This window comes from Rattus norvegicus, chromosome Y, assembly GCF_021556685.1.
Source record: "Rattus norvegicus strain SHRSP/BbbUtx chromosome Y, alternate assembly SHRSP_T2T, whole genome shotgun sequence".
NCBI classification, from domain to species: domain Eukaryota; kingdom Metazoa; phylum Chordata; class Mammalia; order Rodentia; family Muridae; genus Rattus; species Rattus norvegicus.
Window position 1 is genome coordinate 67090920 of NC_141555.1, and position 17171 is coordinate 67108090.

A 17171-nucleotide genomic window follows, 5' to 3' on the forward strand; every position below is an offset into this window, starting at 1 on the left:
TAACTAATAAATAAACAAATGTAAGGGAAGAAGAAAAGTAAATGAGTAAATACTATCACTGTGGGGAAAGGAGAAGGGGGATGAGGGGGCAGTCACAAAGAGCATGGCATATCTCTTTATTTCTGGTGCATCAAGAAATGAGACCTCTTGCAGAAATATGTTCACAATATACAATTTTCTAATGCTTGTTATTCTCTATAAATTGTTAATTTTAATCATTTCAGAAAAACTAAAAACTGAAAAGTTAAGGATATAATGTTATTCTAGAAGTTATGATCTCTGAAAATTTCATAAATACCAAAAACTAGAATTTATTCTCTTAGACATTGAAAACTAATAACTCTATAGAACAGCTCATACATGAGAAACAGTGATGAGCAATACCCAGGATCCATGCAGGTGGAAGAGCCATGGGTCTACAGAAGACTAAAAGGAGGAAAAGTCAAAATAAGAAGAGAAAAGTATGCAGGCATAACAATGAAGAAATTGTAGAATGAGAACAATATAATACTCAACCAAACAAATATCAGGCATGATAAATAAAAAGAAATCTGAACCCAGATGATCAAACTGAACCTGGCAAACAGCAGAAACACAGTTCCTAGAGGCATCCAGAAAAGAAACAGCAATTTCCCAAGAAAGAGGGATGGTAATTGACATAAATGACAGAATAGTGTTCACAATCATCCTCCTAAAATGAGAGAATGTAACTATCTAATGAAAACACCAGGAATTATGGAAACTATCTTTCAAGAATGTGTTTAAGGAACATGTATGGCTTCACATTGGAGAAGGATGTCGACACGATTGTAATCCACACTCAGTCTTAGCCACAGTTCAGCAACAGCTCCTTATGTCACCTGAAAGAGGAATGATAAATTGTGTGAAAGAACCAGTGAAGGTCTGACCCAAAGATTCTAAGTCTGTATCCCTTAATATTCCAAGGAGGTAATCTGTAAATCCCAGGAACACTATAATGCTATTAAAAAAGCCATTTAAAATGAAAATATACAACATATAAGTCCAGATATATTGAATGTTCCTATGCTTTTTCTGGTTTAGAAAGTCAGAGATAAAGGTTAGATTTTAGGAGATTTATATTTGAACACAAACGAATTCTAAAAATTAATCACAATTTGGTTATTTGAAAACCATTCAATAGAGAAGTACCTGAAATTTGAATGAAAAAATTCAGTTGTGAAGAGCAAAGCCATAACCTACTGTGTGCCAGGGAGGCCCTGATCTATATTTCATCCTCTTAGGATTTTGAGAAAACTTCTCATGTTTTTCATGTTAGCCTTGTACTAACTGCTCTGAAGCTCTCACATGTGAAGCTCTGGACTCCTACTTGTCAGTCCCTTCTCAGATTTTATGGTATAATTAAAGGCATGAGTCATTGCTAGTAAATGAAAGCAAAGCAAAGAAAACAAAACAAAACAAAACAAAAACTTCCTTTGAATGTGTGTTTTTTGTAGTGTGTGTGCCTTTATGGATGAATGTGTGTACATCTCTATGTTTATTTGCATATATGTCTGCACATGTATATGTCACACTTCACAGATGTGTAACTAGAATCCAACTTTCCATCATCAAGCCATGGACCCAATGATGTCATGAAACTTGCATAGCAGTTACTCTTATCTTCAATCCATTTTGAACTCCCTGCCAACTTTTCTTTTAAAAGCAAACTTATTTACCTCTAAAGGAATGATATGAAGTTTAAATGTATCAGTATATTTTTCCAGGATATCTACATAGTTTATATTGAAATAAGATAATAATTTGAGACACTATTTTCACTTTTTTTCATGCCCCTACATGAAAAAAATCTAGCAATGGTGTCTATAAATCTGACCTACACATGAGAAAGAATTACGATGCATCTTTGTTCAGAGGATACTCAAGCTTAGTTTGCCTTTAACAGTAAGGTAAGTTCTTATCTCAACTTTTTATTTATAACAGACTTAATTTCTAATCTACATACAGACACAATAATTTTACCTATACACTATTTTATTCCTCATGAGAATGTAGAATATGCAGGGTTATGTATAGAAGGTATGTTAATTTATTTCCTTGGAGTTAAAGAATAATACATTCTTTTTCTGATTCCATATAATCAGAAATTAAAACATGGCATAAAATATTGAGAAATAAATAAAAATAAATATTTGATATAAAAATAGTGGTGATCATTTCAGGACATATCAGAGCTAAGTTGCATGGTTAGATAGTTATGTCCCGTTTTTCATTATGTATATTTTTAAGTTTTTTTGTTGTCTTTAGTTTCCAAATGGTAACATCCTGTGCCCTTTTGTTTCTTTGCTATAAAGGCTATATTTTAAAATGCTGAAATGTTCACGATGACTTCAGTAAATATGTGGCCTATGATAAATTTTGATTTGAAGAATAGAACAGAATATTTGATAGTGAGAAACTCAAGGAGAGGGGAAGGGGATTCTTTTGTATTTGGAAATGCAACTTGTGAATTGCTACAGAGCTGGACTATTGTGAACCCTCTGTCCAGGTGCAATGCAGTAGGGGACACTGAGGCAACACTATAACAGTGCAATTCATTTCTGTATCAGTTGGATGGCAGAGAAATTCTTTTTACGTATGATCAAAGTAATAAAAGGCTCATTGTGTTCCTTAACCCAATGCATGTTTTAGTTGTAGATTTGGAAGTTTCTGATGTTATAGTTGACATTAAAAAAACTTTCTGAGACCTAGACTGAAACATACCTTATAAATCTAAAATCTTGTCCCGAGTCTAATGACAGAATAAAGAAAGTCCTGAAATGTAGTTACAGTGCTAGCCATTTGTATAAAAATAAATTCCACACTCGGAAGTGCATGGGAAGAGCCAAGGCGACATGCTAGATGAGGAATGGTTTACTGTAGCAGAAGGTGATTGCTGGTCAACCCAATCTCAGTGACACACTTTGGATATGGCTCACTGCACATCACACGTCAGAGGAGGTGCTATGTCTAAACATCATAGCACAACTGCCTTCCTGAAATGAAGAAAAAAAAAAGTGAGAGAGTTACCCATTGCACAGGACATACTCTGGCAAGAGCCAGAATTACAGTATGTCACAGATCAAAAAAAATTCCTCCAATTATCATTTTCTCTATTCTATGTCACATATGGGAAAATGTCCTCCAATTATCATTGCACCTAGTCTATGTCACAGATCAGAAAATGTCCTCCAATTATCATTGCACCTAGTCTATGTCACAGATCAGAAAATGTCCTCAAATTATCAGTGTACATACTCTATGTCACAGATCAGAAAATGTCCTTCAATTATCTGTGTACCTAGTGTATGTCACAGATCAGAAAATCTCCTCAAATTATCAGTGTACATATTCTATGTCACAGATCAGAAAATGTCCTTCAATTATCTGTGTACCTAGTGTATGTCACAGATCAGAAAGTGTCCTTCAAATATCAGTGTACCTAGTCTATGTCACAGATGAGATAATATCCACAATTATCAGTGTACCTCGTCTATGTCACAGATAAGAAAAAGTCCTCATTTAACAGTGTACCTAGTGTAATCAAGCCAACATTTGAAGAGTCATAGAAACACAATAACTATGTCTTAATGCGTAGTGGAACACATGCAAATGAACCTTATCTTAGACTAGGTCTGCATCTCGTGAGTCTCCTTTGTTGGGAAATGAAGCTTTCCAAAACCCATTCCATAAATATTTTCTTTGTAAGAAGAGAGTAAGGATTCAAATCATCATTGTTCAATTTGGGGAGATTCTAGATGATCTCCATCTTTTTGATTTTAAAATTTCTAGAAGTACATTAAGACTATTATTGGTGTGATCTATTTCTCCATCTTCAATATACTTAAGATGAATTATTTCCAAAATTTGGTATGTTGATTCATTAAAGTATCTCCTTCAATACCCAATCTCCATTCCATTGTTCTGCCAATGTAATTTCAAAAACCAGCTGACAACTGACAACATCAATTCTCTCCATTTTTTTTTTGAGTACCCATCACTTTCCATTTTCCTCTCCCTGTATCCATTTGGGTCAGTCCTGAAGTTAGACCCTCTTTAATACTGTCAAGCTCTGTCAAAATATCTCTTAATAGACTACTAATTTATTTTAATTTAAATAAGGACATGTCAAAGCCTTTTATATAAAACACTTGCAGACACATTCATCAGAAAGAAAACACCCCATAACCTGATCCCACTGAAATTCACTAACCCTCGATTGCAGAATGAATGATATGCATAATTCTGTTAGAATTTTTTTCCTTTTTTTCTTTATTAAATTGAGTATTTCTCATTTACATTTCGATTCTTATATCCTTTCCTGTTTTCCCAGTCAACATGGCCCTTGCCCCTCCCCCTCCCCTTCTATATGGGTGTTTCACTCGCCAGCCTCCCCCCACTAACACCCCCCTCCCAACAAACACGTTCACTGGAGTTCAATCTTAGCAGGACCAAGGGCTTTCTCTTCCACTGGTGATCTTACTAGGATATTCATTGCTACCAAAGAGGTCACAGTCCAGGGTCAGTCCATGTATAGTCTTTAGGTAGTGGCTTAGTCCCTAGAAGCTCTAGTTGTTTGTCATTGTCGTTCATAAGGGGTCTCGAGCCCCTTCAAACTCCTTCACTTCTTTCTCTGATTCCTTCAACAGGCATACAATACTCAGTTCCGTAGTTTGCTGCTGGCATTCACCTCTGTATTTCCTGTATTCTGGCTGGGTCTCTCAGGACAGATCTACATCCAGCTCCTGTCAGCCTGCACTTCTTTGCTTCATCCATCTTGTCTAATTGGGTGGCTGTATATGTTTGGGCCACATGTAGGGCAGACTCTGAATGGGTGTTCCTTCTGTTTCTGTTTTAATCTTTGCTTCTCTATTCCCTGACAAGGGTATTCTTGTTCCCCTTTAAAAGAAGGAGTGAAGCATTCACAATTTGATCATTCGTCTTGAGTTTCATGTGTTCTATGCATCTAGGGCAATTCAATCATTTGGGCTAATAGCCACTTATCAATGAGTGCATACCATGTGTTTTTTTTTCTGTAGTTGTGTTACCTCACTGAGGATTATATTTTCCAGTAACAACCATTTGTGTATGAATTTCATATAGGCATTCTTTTAGATAGCTGAGTAATATTCCATTGTGTAGGTGTACCACATTTTCTGTATCCAATCATCTGTTGAAGGGCATCTGGGTTCTTTCCAGCTTCTGGCTATTATAAATAAGGCTGCTATGAACATAGTGGAGCATGTGTCTTTTTTACATGTTGGGGCATCTTGTAGGTATATGCCCAAGAGTGGTAAAGCTGGATCCTCAGGTAGTTTAATGTCCAAATTTCTGAGGAACCTCCAGACTGATTTCCAGAATAGTTTTACCAGTCTGCAATCCCACCAACAATGGAGGACTGTTCATTTTTATCCACACCCTCACCAGCATTTGTTGTCACCTAAGTTTTTGATCTTAGCCATTCTCACTTGTGTGAGGTGAAATCTCAGTGTTGTTTTCATATGCATTTCCCTCATGAATAAAGATGTTGAACATTTCTATAAGTGTTTCTCAGCAATTCAGCATTACTCAGCTGTGAATTCTTTGTTTAGTTCTGAACCCCATTTTTTAATAGGGTGATTTGTCTCCCTGCGGTCTAACTTATTGAGTTTTATGTATATTTTTGATAAAAGCCCTCTATTTGTTGTAGGATTGTAAAAATCTATTCCCAATCTGTTGGTTGCCTTTTTCTCCTAACCAGAATGTCCTTTGCCTTACAGAAGCCTAACAATTTTATGAGTTCGCATTTGTGGAGCCTAGATTTTTGAGCATAAGCCATTGGTGTTTTATTCAGGAAAATTTTTCCAGTGCCCATGTGATCAAGGTGCCGCCCGAGTTTTTCTTTGAGTGGATCTGATTTGATGTGGAGGTCCTTCATCCTTTTGGATTTAAGCTTTGTACAAGTTGATAAGCATGGATCTATTTGCATTCTTCTACATGTTGACCTCCATTTGAACCAGCACCATTTTCTGAAATGCTACCTTTTTTTCCATTGAATGGTTTTGGCTCCTTTGTCAAAAATCAGGTGGCCATATGTGTGTGGGTTCATTTCTGGGTCTTCAATTCTGTTCCATTGGTCTATCTGTCTGTCTCTGTACCAATACCATGCAGTTTTTATCACTATAGCTCTGTAATATTGCTTGAGTTCAGGGATAGTGATTCCCACAGAAGTTCTTTTATTGTTGAGAATACTTTTAGGTCTTCTGGGTGTTTTGTGTTTTCCAGGTGAATTTGCAAATTGTTCTGTCTAACTCTTTGAAGAATTGGATTGGTATTTTGATGGGGATTGCATTGAATCTGCAGATCACTTTTGGTATAATGGCCATTTTTACTAAATTAATCCTGAAAATCAAATGAGCATGGGAGATCTTTCCATCTTCTGATGTCTTCTTCAATTTGGTTCTTCTGAGTCTTGAAGTTCTTATTGGACAGATCCTGTCCTTGCTTGGTTAAAATCACACCGAGGTACTTTATATTGTTTGGGTCTATTATGAAGGGTGTCGTTTCCCTAATTTCTTTCTCGGCTTATTTCTCTTTTGTGTAGAGGAAGGCTACTGATTTATTGGAGTGAATTTTTTTCTCAGCCAGTTTGCTAACGTTGTTCTCTGGTGCAACTTTTGGGATCACCTAAATATACTACCATATGATCTGCAAATAGTGATATTATGACTTCTTCTTTACCAATGTCTATCCCCTTGATTTCCTTTTGTTGTCTGATTGCTCTGGCTAGAACTTCAGAACTATATTGAATAAGTAGGGAGAGAGTGGGCAGCCTTGTTTATTCCCTTTTTTAGAGGGATTGCTTTATGTTTCTCTCCATTTAGTTTAATGCTAGCAACTGGTTTGCTGTATATGGCTTTTAGTATGCATAGTTATGTGCCTTGAATTTCTATTCTTTCCAGGACTTTTATCATGAAGTGGTGTTGAATTTTTTTAAATGATTTCTCAGCATCTAATGAAATGATCATGTGGATTTTTTCTCTCAGTTTGTTTATATAATGGTTCACATTGATGGTTTTCCATGTACTAAACCTTCCCTGAATTCCTGGGATGAAGCCTACTTGATCATGGTGTATGATTGTTTTGATGTGCTCTTGGATTAGGTATGCCAGAATTTTATTGAGTATTTTTGCGTCAATATTCTTAAGGGAAATTGGTCTGAAGTTCACTTTTGTTGGGTCTTTGCGTGGTTTAGCTATAAGAGTAATTGTGGCTTCATAGAATGAATTTGGTAGTGCTCCATCTGTTTCAATTTTGTGGAATATTTTTGATAGTATTGGTATGACTCTTCTTTGGAGGTCTGATAGTATTCTGCACTAAACTTGTCTGGACCCGGGCTCTTTTTGATTGTGAAACCTTTAATGACTGCATCCATTTAGTTAGGAGTTATGGGGTTGTTTAATTGTTTTATCTGTTACTGATTTAACTTCGGTGCCTGGTATCTGTCTAGGAAATAGTCAATTTTTAATCTTTAAGTGTGCACACACGCACGCGCACACACACACAAGTGCACACACACACACACACACACACACACACACACACACAGAGGTCAAGGACAGCATGTGAGGGTCAGCTCTCTCCTTCCACATGTTGGTCCTGGGTATCAAACTTAGGTTGTCAGGCATGGGATAAGCCTTGGTCAAGCATATTCAAACCATCATGATTCCTTTATCAATACAGTGTAGTTTTTGTGTCTTGGAATATACACATGGATTCAGGATACAATCCCTTGTCCCTACTCTCCTCTTTCAAGATTTCAAGTTCATTCCTTGCTTCTGCCTGGCTGTATGATGGCTGTGAGCTTTCTTATGGCTCCTTCCCAGCAGAGTCATAGAGGAGGATCAATAACAGTTAATCAGTATTTTCCACACATTACTGTATCAACTTTGTTCTCCAGGGCAAGTTCCATCAAGGCAGGGTAATATAAGGCTAGCTTTTACTTGCTCTGAAGAATGTTTTTTAAAGATTCTCTTCTAATCAGCCTGGTCTACAAAACAAGTTCCAGGCCAGCAAAAGATTCGTTGTAAGATCTTGTCTCAAACATAATGCAACAAAATACAATAAATACAATAAAATATAATAAACACAAGAAAAATAAAAGTTTATAGCTATAATCATAGAAAGATTATTTGTCCTCAACATTTATGCTTGCATTGCAGAACAGGTTTCATGTACAATTGTCTTAACACTCTTCCAGGCAAGCCACACATCCAGGGAGGGGCTGATGTGAGCAGATCCACACTGAATTGTAGTAACCTAAATCTGAGCTGTTCTCACCATACTGAACGTGTTACCTTTCATCCTATGTGGCTAAGACCTTGTATGAAATAACCTAAGAAAGCTAGGCTCTCCTGTTCTATTCAACTCTTTAAGTCTCTCAGAAACCACGTTAGGAATCCCAGTGTGTTCCGTTACCATACACTTTCTCTGCCTGAGGCTTCTCATCTGTAAAATAAGAGTAAAAAGCCCCTTTGTTTAACAAACACTTAATGTTGCTGAGACCCCGAAGCTGTCCTAGGTGCTGAAAACAGAGTACAGCCAGACACAGCCATCAGTGCTCATGAGAGTTAAATCCTGAGCTGAGAGATTTACATAATTAATACGATTTTATATTTATATAATAAATAACATGGTAGTGGAAAAGCTTGAAAGAAAAAAAATAAAACAAGGAAAAAAACAGAGAATCAAAACAGAAGGTACAGGTGTGGTTAGACTGGAAATCACGCCCACTGCAAAACAGGCAGGATAGCAAAAGTTCACTTCCGAAATAAATAACTCTAAAGTTCCAATTCTGTGCTCAAAAGGATAAAAAAAGTGCCTATTAAAGATAAAACTTTTACAAAGTTTTCTTTATTCCCAGAAAACTTCTAATGGAATTGCTAACCTACTGGACTAATTGACGAAATGTTAAAAGGGCACCACAGAGACGATATAGTAATTAAGAATGCAAACTGCTTTTACAAAACATCTGCGTTTAGATTCAGGCTCCCGTGTCCTGGGATCCACAACCACTTGTTATTTCAGCTCCAGGGGATATAACGCCCCCTACTGGGTTTCTTGGACATCATGCTCATATGTGTATACACCCTCACACACACACACACACACACACACACACACACACACACACACACAGTATAATCACATAGATAATTAAAAGTTAAAAAGTAGACTTTAAAAAAGAATGTTACAGAAGAATCATTTAAGGAGACAAAATAATGAGTCAGAAATTGATATTCATACACAGAAATCAGTGCATGAGGAGCAGAGTAATGAAAACAGGTCTAAAATTAACATTTTCAGTCATGATTGCTCTGTAACATGAAATAATAGCAATATATGTTCACATCTGAAGTAAATATAAAATAGACAGCAAGCTACAGCTGTTCGGAAGGAGTAATTGGAAATATAAGATTCCACAGGCTACGTGTTAATACAACTAAAGAAGTATTGAACTAGGGGTGAGTCTGGATACTTTGACACATATTGTAAATAACAGGTGTGAGGGGAACGTATAAATCAAGTGCTTTAATTTTTTAATACATCTCGATGCTGAGGACCAGGGATACCAGAACATCTGCTTACATCCTGCTACTAGAAAAAGAGTGGCCTCATCTTTAGTGCCCATTCTTGGGAAGGTGAAAAAAAAAACCGGGTTATAACTACTGGGTTTGAAGAACAAGTGGACTTTGATGAGTTGGTAGCCAGAGTGCCTGCATCATCTACAAAAGACAGTACTGGAGAGAACAGTGAAAGATTCAAAGAAGATCACACTGTGCCTGGCCCACCTTCTGCTGAGTCTTCTACTGACAAACTTGGAGAGGTAATTTCCCCACACATTCTAGGTTCACATAAACCTTCCTCTCTTGCCATAGAGATCTTGAATCTTCCACTTTTCCAGGAGTTTCTGGAACTATCCAAATGTTTCCAAGGATCTATAGGTCATTCCACATTTGCCCAGGTGTCCAAAGACTTCCCACAGATCCTGAAAAGAAATCATACATTCTCCTCTTCCAGAAGGAGTGTCTTTTTTATTCCATCTTTATTAAAATGGATATTTCTTTTTTACATTTCAAATGTTTTTCCCTTTCCTGGTTTCCAGGCTAACATCTCCCTAGCACTTCCCACTCCCGTTCTATAGGGGTGTTCCTCTCCTGATTCACCCTGCATTCAGCTCTTTCCCAACAATCCCATTCACTGGGGAGTTCAGTCTTGGCAGGACCAGAGACTTCCACTTCCACTGGTGCAGGACTCCCAGCTGCCGAGATGGTTCTCTTCTGCGCAGGTGCACACACGTGTGCTGATAAGCCTGCAAACCCTCTATTCCTCTGGGAGAATATTGCCCTAGAGATATATCAGCCAGAATATAGGCATCGAGGCCATGGCAGCCAGAGAGTTCTGCAGAGGTTGACAGTCTCCACTGCCCCTTCTGTGACAATTAGTGTTGTATGTCTGGGAATTCTGAAGTGGCTTTTGTTGTATCGACTGACTTTTTAGCAGAAATGTTAGAGAATCAGTAAACCACACAGAGGTGGCTCATATCTCACAGGTTACAGACATGGCACATGTTCTTGCCCAGAATCCCTTTTATGGTGTGGATGTGTTTCTCTCCCTCTCCAAGCAGGCTTCGGTGCAGTGAAAAATCCTGTTATCTCTTTCTCCATAAAAGGATTTCAGCTCTGGTTTGAAAGTCAAACCTACAGCCATGTGTGCCATGGATCAACAATGAGGACAGATTCTTTTATGTATGAAAATGTATTCTGAGTGATACTCTGGATTTATAATTGTAAGATAATGACCAGCAGGTAATGAAATTAAGCTTTTAATATCGTGCTCCATTTAAATGGCAGTTAAGCTTTTGGCTGGAGAGGAATGAGCACATTGTTGGGTAAATACTAATCGGGCAGTGATGACATCCCGTAATAAGTTAGGGCTTGGGGGGAAATAAGATTTCCTTTGCTACCTGCCATTTTAGCTCAAGGAAACTTTGAGGCTTCAGGGAGAATGCTATCAGTCTCAGAAAGGTTTTCATTAGAAGGAGTAGATTGTTGATACCGTTCTCTCAGCTCCGGGTGAGAGTCTAATTCTAGACCTGGGTAATTAGATCAACAGTTAGATCTAACTGCAGACAAACAATAGGATGGAGTTCAGGCTGATTATCCACACAAAACCATTATATGGATCAATGAAAAGTAAGTATTTCTTTTCCAGTGCAGAAAAATCCACACTGGAGCAGCGCGTGGGTGGATGCAGACTCGAGTCTCTACAGGTGCTCTCTGAGCCACCTGCAGGTATAGGATGGTATACAGTCTTTGTCCTAAGCCTACAGTGAAGAGGTACTCATCCTGTCTCCGGGCTAGAAGGAACTGAAGTTCAGAGATGTCTTTGTTCAAGTCCACACAGCAAAGCGCAGGGCAAAGAGAGATTCACTCCCGGTATGTCTGACTCTTTGAGACATACTCAGAGACACTGCTGCAAATCTCCACTCTCAACCATTGATCCCAAAGCAAAAGTGATCATCAAGATATCTAAGACTTGACTTCCACTGTGCACGGAGAAAAACTTCTGTACGAGTTCTGGTCTCTTCTAGGGTGCACAAGGAAAATCGTCACCAGTCCCTCCCACCAGCTCTGGGGTTGCGGGAGAGGGAGCAGGCAGTGTCCCTCCATCTTGACAGTTGCAAAGTTGTTTCAGGCTCTGTCCCCACCTTCCGGGTTTAGGGTGGGTTGAGGGTGGGCGTTTGGAGAGCCCTGCCTGGACTATACGAGATTGAAGAACACACAGAGGTGCTCCAGGCCAGGTGTGCCCTCCAGCGCCAGTCAGAGGGACGATATCTCCGTGAGATCTCACCTGGGAAACCTACAACCACCTCTGACCTGGGAACAGACGTATCCCTCCAATTTGAGAGGGCCACCTGCCCTTTTGTAGGTCCGTGAGCGCCTAATAGGGCTACACAAGGAGCGTTTAGCTGCACAAGGTCTTGGATTTGGTCGTCAGCGCTACTTAAAGAACAAAACAGGACATTTCGACCAATGCCTTTCTTTTAACATCAAAAACAGATAAATGGATCCTAATTGCAGTTTTTACTTATGTATTTTATCTATCCATTTCCTCCTTTCTTTCTCTCTTTCTCTCTCTTTCCTTCTTTCTTTGCGTGTGTGAGAGAGATATGTATGTGTACTCATGTGTTTGAATGTGTATTGTGCAGACGTCTTTGTATGTGTGATATGATTTCATAGATTTCATTGCTTTCCTATCAGATTCTCCGCAGCAAGGTCTTTCAGTCAAAATCAGAATCATGGATATGACGACTTCTGCTAGCCACTTTCCTCTCTGCATTCCCTAACTCTGCCTTCCCAGGCTTTAATTATAGGCAACCTCCACACCCACCCCCTTTGCCCCCTCCCCCCATTTATGTGGGTTTCCAGGAGAGGGGAGTTGTACCTAGGTCTCTGTGTTTCCATGGAAAGTGCTTTAGTTGTGGATCCATTTCCCTGGCTTCTGTAGTGTATGTCGAATGCTCATATTTGACTGAGTGAGTGTTTTGAAATTGCAAAGGAAAGATACATAAGCCATTTCAGGCAAGGGGGCCATAGCTCTTAGTACACTTGGAATGTAGGTGGCGGGCCTCAGCCTCTTCATTGTCTCTGACGCTGAAATTGTAACCTTTTCTTTTTCTTTTTCCTTCTTCATTTTTTTATATCAGTGTCTATTCATTATCCACAGTGCTGGGTTGCATCAAGACAACTTCCCTTAACCATGTCATGTGCTTTACCCTATTCAACCTTCCTGCTCACCCCCATTCCCCACCCCCGGGCCTAGTCTCTTTCCTTCTCCAGGCCTTTGTCTGCCTTCGTGACATATGGACATATTTGTTTTTTTTTTTTTAGTCTGTTAAGAACCCATAAAGATTCTGTAAAGAATTACAGGACTCACAAATTAGACAAAATTTACAGTATTTGCTTCTCAGTGTCTGGTTGGTTTTTCTTAATGCGGTGGTCTCCAGTTTTCCTACCAAAGACTTAATTCAATCCCTTTTGTGTCTGGATAAATTTCCATTGTGTATGTGTACCAGGACTTATTCAATGGTCTATTGATGGATGCACAGGCAGATTCCACATCTTGGCTACTGAGAATAGTGTCACAGTAAGCATGGTGTGCAGGTGTCCTCTGATGTGTTCCCTCTGAATCCTATGGGTATGGTGGCAAAATGCTCAGCCTGACTGCCATTCACCGAGAGGCTCTGAGCCTAAGCTGTGTGCTCTCTCTTTGGATGGAGGCTTTGCATCAGATGACTCTGTGTGTGTGTGTGTGTGTGTGTGTGTGTGAGTGTGTGTGTGTGTGTGTGTGTGTGTGTGTGTGTTTGGTATATAAGTGTGCCCCCTTACATTGGGACTCTTCATGGAGTTTATGAAACTTATAGCCGTGTTGGTGAGCATTGGAGATAGATGTTTAGAGCACCCCATCCCTCTATCCCTCCTTACACCTCTGCTTCCTTCTGCTTCTTTCCCCTTCCCTTTCTTCCTCCACTCCCCCTTTCAAGACAGTGTCTCACTATATGGCCTAGGCTGGAATCATTCTTGCAATGATTCCCCTGCCTCAGCCTTCCAAATACCAAGAATTACTTTCCTTGGAGGAAGAGAAAGAATTCCAGAGGTGCAGTTGTGGGCATGGGCTGCCAGGAGAGGAGCAGACACCAGACTGTCTGTCTTTGTACAATAAAAATAGTACCAAAGCAGATAGAATTGGGGACAGTGAGGTTGGACACTGTACCCTCTCCCTGTCCCCCACACCTAGAACCAGAGCACTGGCAAGTCATCTTTTCTAAGGCATCAATCATTTCAGTGGTCAGATAGAACATGGCACAGGGATCCTTGGGAACATGTAAAGCAAAAATTATTAACTACAATTTCTACTATAGGAGTAGAAAGGGCACCCAGATTGTGTGTGTGTGTGTGTGTGTTTGTGTGTGTGTGTGTGTGTGTGTGTGTGTGTGTATGTGTTCATGTGTTGGGTCATAGCAGAAAACAGGGTGGAGAGCTGGATTTCAAGATTCTCTGAAACTTGAGTATTTTCCTGAGCTTCTGGGTAGAGATATGGCTGTGTGGGTCTGTTTGGTATCTGATCTTTTAAATAGAGATGGCCATACATTGGGCCCATCCAAGCAAAATGGACAAATACCACATGGTTTCCCTCATTTTGTGGGCCCTAAAATTCTTTAAAGATTCATTGTGCTCATAGGTGCAGGAAGGGGGTTGTATAGACATTGCTGGATGCAGAGGAAGAGGTGCTGCTTCTCTGTTAGCCAGCAGACTGGCCAGGACAGCATCAAGTGAACAGGCAAACCATGTTGTCATAACTTGGGGGAACCATGGAAAATTAGGATGAAAATAATCTCTCCTGACCCAAGCCAGATTCCCCAGGTAGTTTGGGCCATCTCAGATCAATATCAGAGCTGAGAGATCCACATCTGAAACTATTCACATTCCTCATTTTCCCCTCTGGAAGAAACAGATCAATTACAGTCAGGACCAGCTTAGACACAGCCTAAATTCCAACTGCCTTTTCCAGCACCACCACCACCCTTGTTAGTGAAGTTGATCTAGCACTGATGAGTGGGCTGCACTCTTGGGTAATGGTTATTCTAATACAACCACTATAGGAAACATATGTTGCTGGACATAGCACCGTAGGCATGGCCATGCCTGGTTGGTTTCTATTAATATCATTCATGAATCACAGGCTTAAATGGATGGAGGGGTGAAAAGGGTTTGTGGCTGTGGGTCCACTTCACTACTGGGGACTTGGCAGGACTTGGTCTACCCTGGACTTTCTCCAGTATCCTCCCATTATGTGCTTTCCAATTAAGGTGTTAAATCAGATAGAGTATGGGTCCAGGTGGTATCCTGCAGACCTTGGCTCTGATATCACGGAAACATAGTGTGATCAGGCTGAATAAGCACACACTCGATGTTCTCATGCTCTTCTTCAAGCGAAAGGCCTCTGCACTGAGCCCCATGATTATTGATTAGTGAGTGATTTTACGACTGAAAGGGTTGGGGCTACAGTATTGCCCTGACCATGGCAGCCGGATGTCTTCCTGTTGGCCGTGCCCACATCGGAATGACTGCAGATCCAAACAGAGTGCCCAGGACTGAGAATTTAAATTCTGATCCTTGAATCCCTAACATAATGAGCCATCCCCCAGCCCCTGGTGTTTTGTCTGATGAGTCTACAAGTTGCATGTTTAATATGTAAGGAATGGGAACCATGAGGAATGGGAAATAGAGAGTTTGCCTCCTCCGCCCACCCTATAAGTTTCCAAGGAGGTTGTGGCAATGGCATGGTGCCCTCATCTTCTCAGTGAACTGGACTTCATGGATGTTCTCAGGACCTTGGAGAGGGCCAGAGAAGCTGCTTGTTCTGCAGGATGTTTCTGACTCTTGAAGGTTCTGGGTGAATTCCAAGAGAATGGATACTTTTACCTCACAGAGAGGGAAATCAAGTGGCTCGATTATTGCACCAGCATCTGGAGTCTGTGGGACCCGTTGGGAGGTCTCTGTCCTTTGTCAGCAGTGGTGGGGACACTGGATTCTGCAGTCAGAGCCTGAGCAGTTCCTGTACCACTCAGAGACCTCCATTCAGGTAAAGCTGGATCCCCTACTAAACCACAGGGGGGAATCAGTGAGTTTATTACACAGAGAAGGTGACTGTCACTGTTTCTGATTTGAACATGGGCATTTAGAGAGAGCTTTATACACAACTCTGTGACTTTTCAGGCACTATTGTTCAAAAGATATAATTTACAACAAGGTTGAAGGATAAAGTGAAGTTTAAAAATTAGGTAAAATATAGTGATTGAATGTACTTGTTTTTACTTAATTTTTTTTAGATTTATTTTGTTATTTCATATGTACTTGCACCTATGTGTGTGCTATATGCATATGGTACCCTTAGAGATCAGAAGTGGAAGACTGATCCATTAGAACTGGACTTATGGATGGTTGTGTGCTGCCACGTGGGAGCTGGGAATGGAACTCGGGTCCTCTGCAAGAGCAGTCATTGCTTTTTAGGACTGACCCATCTCTCTAGCCCATCACTTGTTTCTCTTACGTGATTTTCTTTTTGTAAATAAAGTTCCAAGATGGTTTTATGAGTTACATCATTTGGATCTAGGAATGAGAGTGGATTAGTAACAGCGTGAAACCAGAGGCCATATACTTCCTGACCCTCCGTAAGGACAGTTTCAATTGTGTGTATGTGCACACACACGCATTCACAGGCATGCAGATTGTTTGCAGATTCCCTTGGAGGTCAGAAGAGGACCTCAGGTTCCCGGGAGCTTATTTACACACAGCTGTGAGCTGCTTAAGTGGATCCTAAGAACAGAATTTGGGTTCCCTGCGAGTTTGGAACATGCTATTAACTGATGGGCTATCTCTTCAGGCCCATGTGTTTCTCAGCCTCGACTGAGATATCTTTAGGAAAACGTGCACTAACTCTGCAGGCAACCTTGGCTGGTTTGGCTGCGTTGATGATTCTGATGCTCAGCCATCAGGAGACAAAGTCTAGACACCAGAGGTTAGCTTCTCTCCATTTTAGTGTCACCCTTAACTCTCCAGTCCCTCTAACCTGTCTTTTTCGAACAACAGGCACAGTGCTGCTTCCTCCAGGACTGTGGAGGTGTGTTCTCGTCGGTTGAACAAGGATGTTAGGCTATGAATAAAGGTCAGCATGACTCAGTGCCTTTTGCTGTATTATTTTTGTAATGTTTTGCCTGGAATTAGGGCCGGCGCTGGTTCAGTTGTGTAAATTAGAGACAGACTCAAAGTATCTTGAGTTGAACCTCTTTTATAACCTTAGAGGCTCTCTGGGGAGCACGTCTCCAACCACACCACCTTTTCCCCTGAAAGGGTGGCTGAACACAGGCTTTGGGGCCGAGATAATTCTGCAAGCTGTGAGACTGTGGAGTCAAACTGCTGTCGGGTCCTCAGCTTTCCACCTTCTGTCACATGCAGGTCTTCATCTTGACATCACAAACTGGAGGGGAAGAGAGCTGGGAACTCATTACCAAGGGTGTCTTGGAAAGTTTGGGGGCGAGTTCTACATTA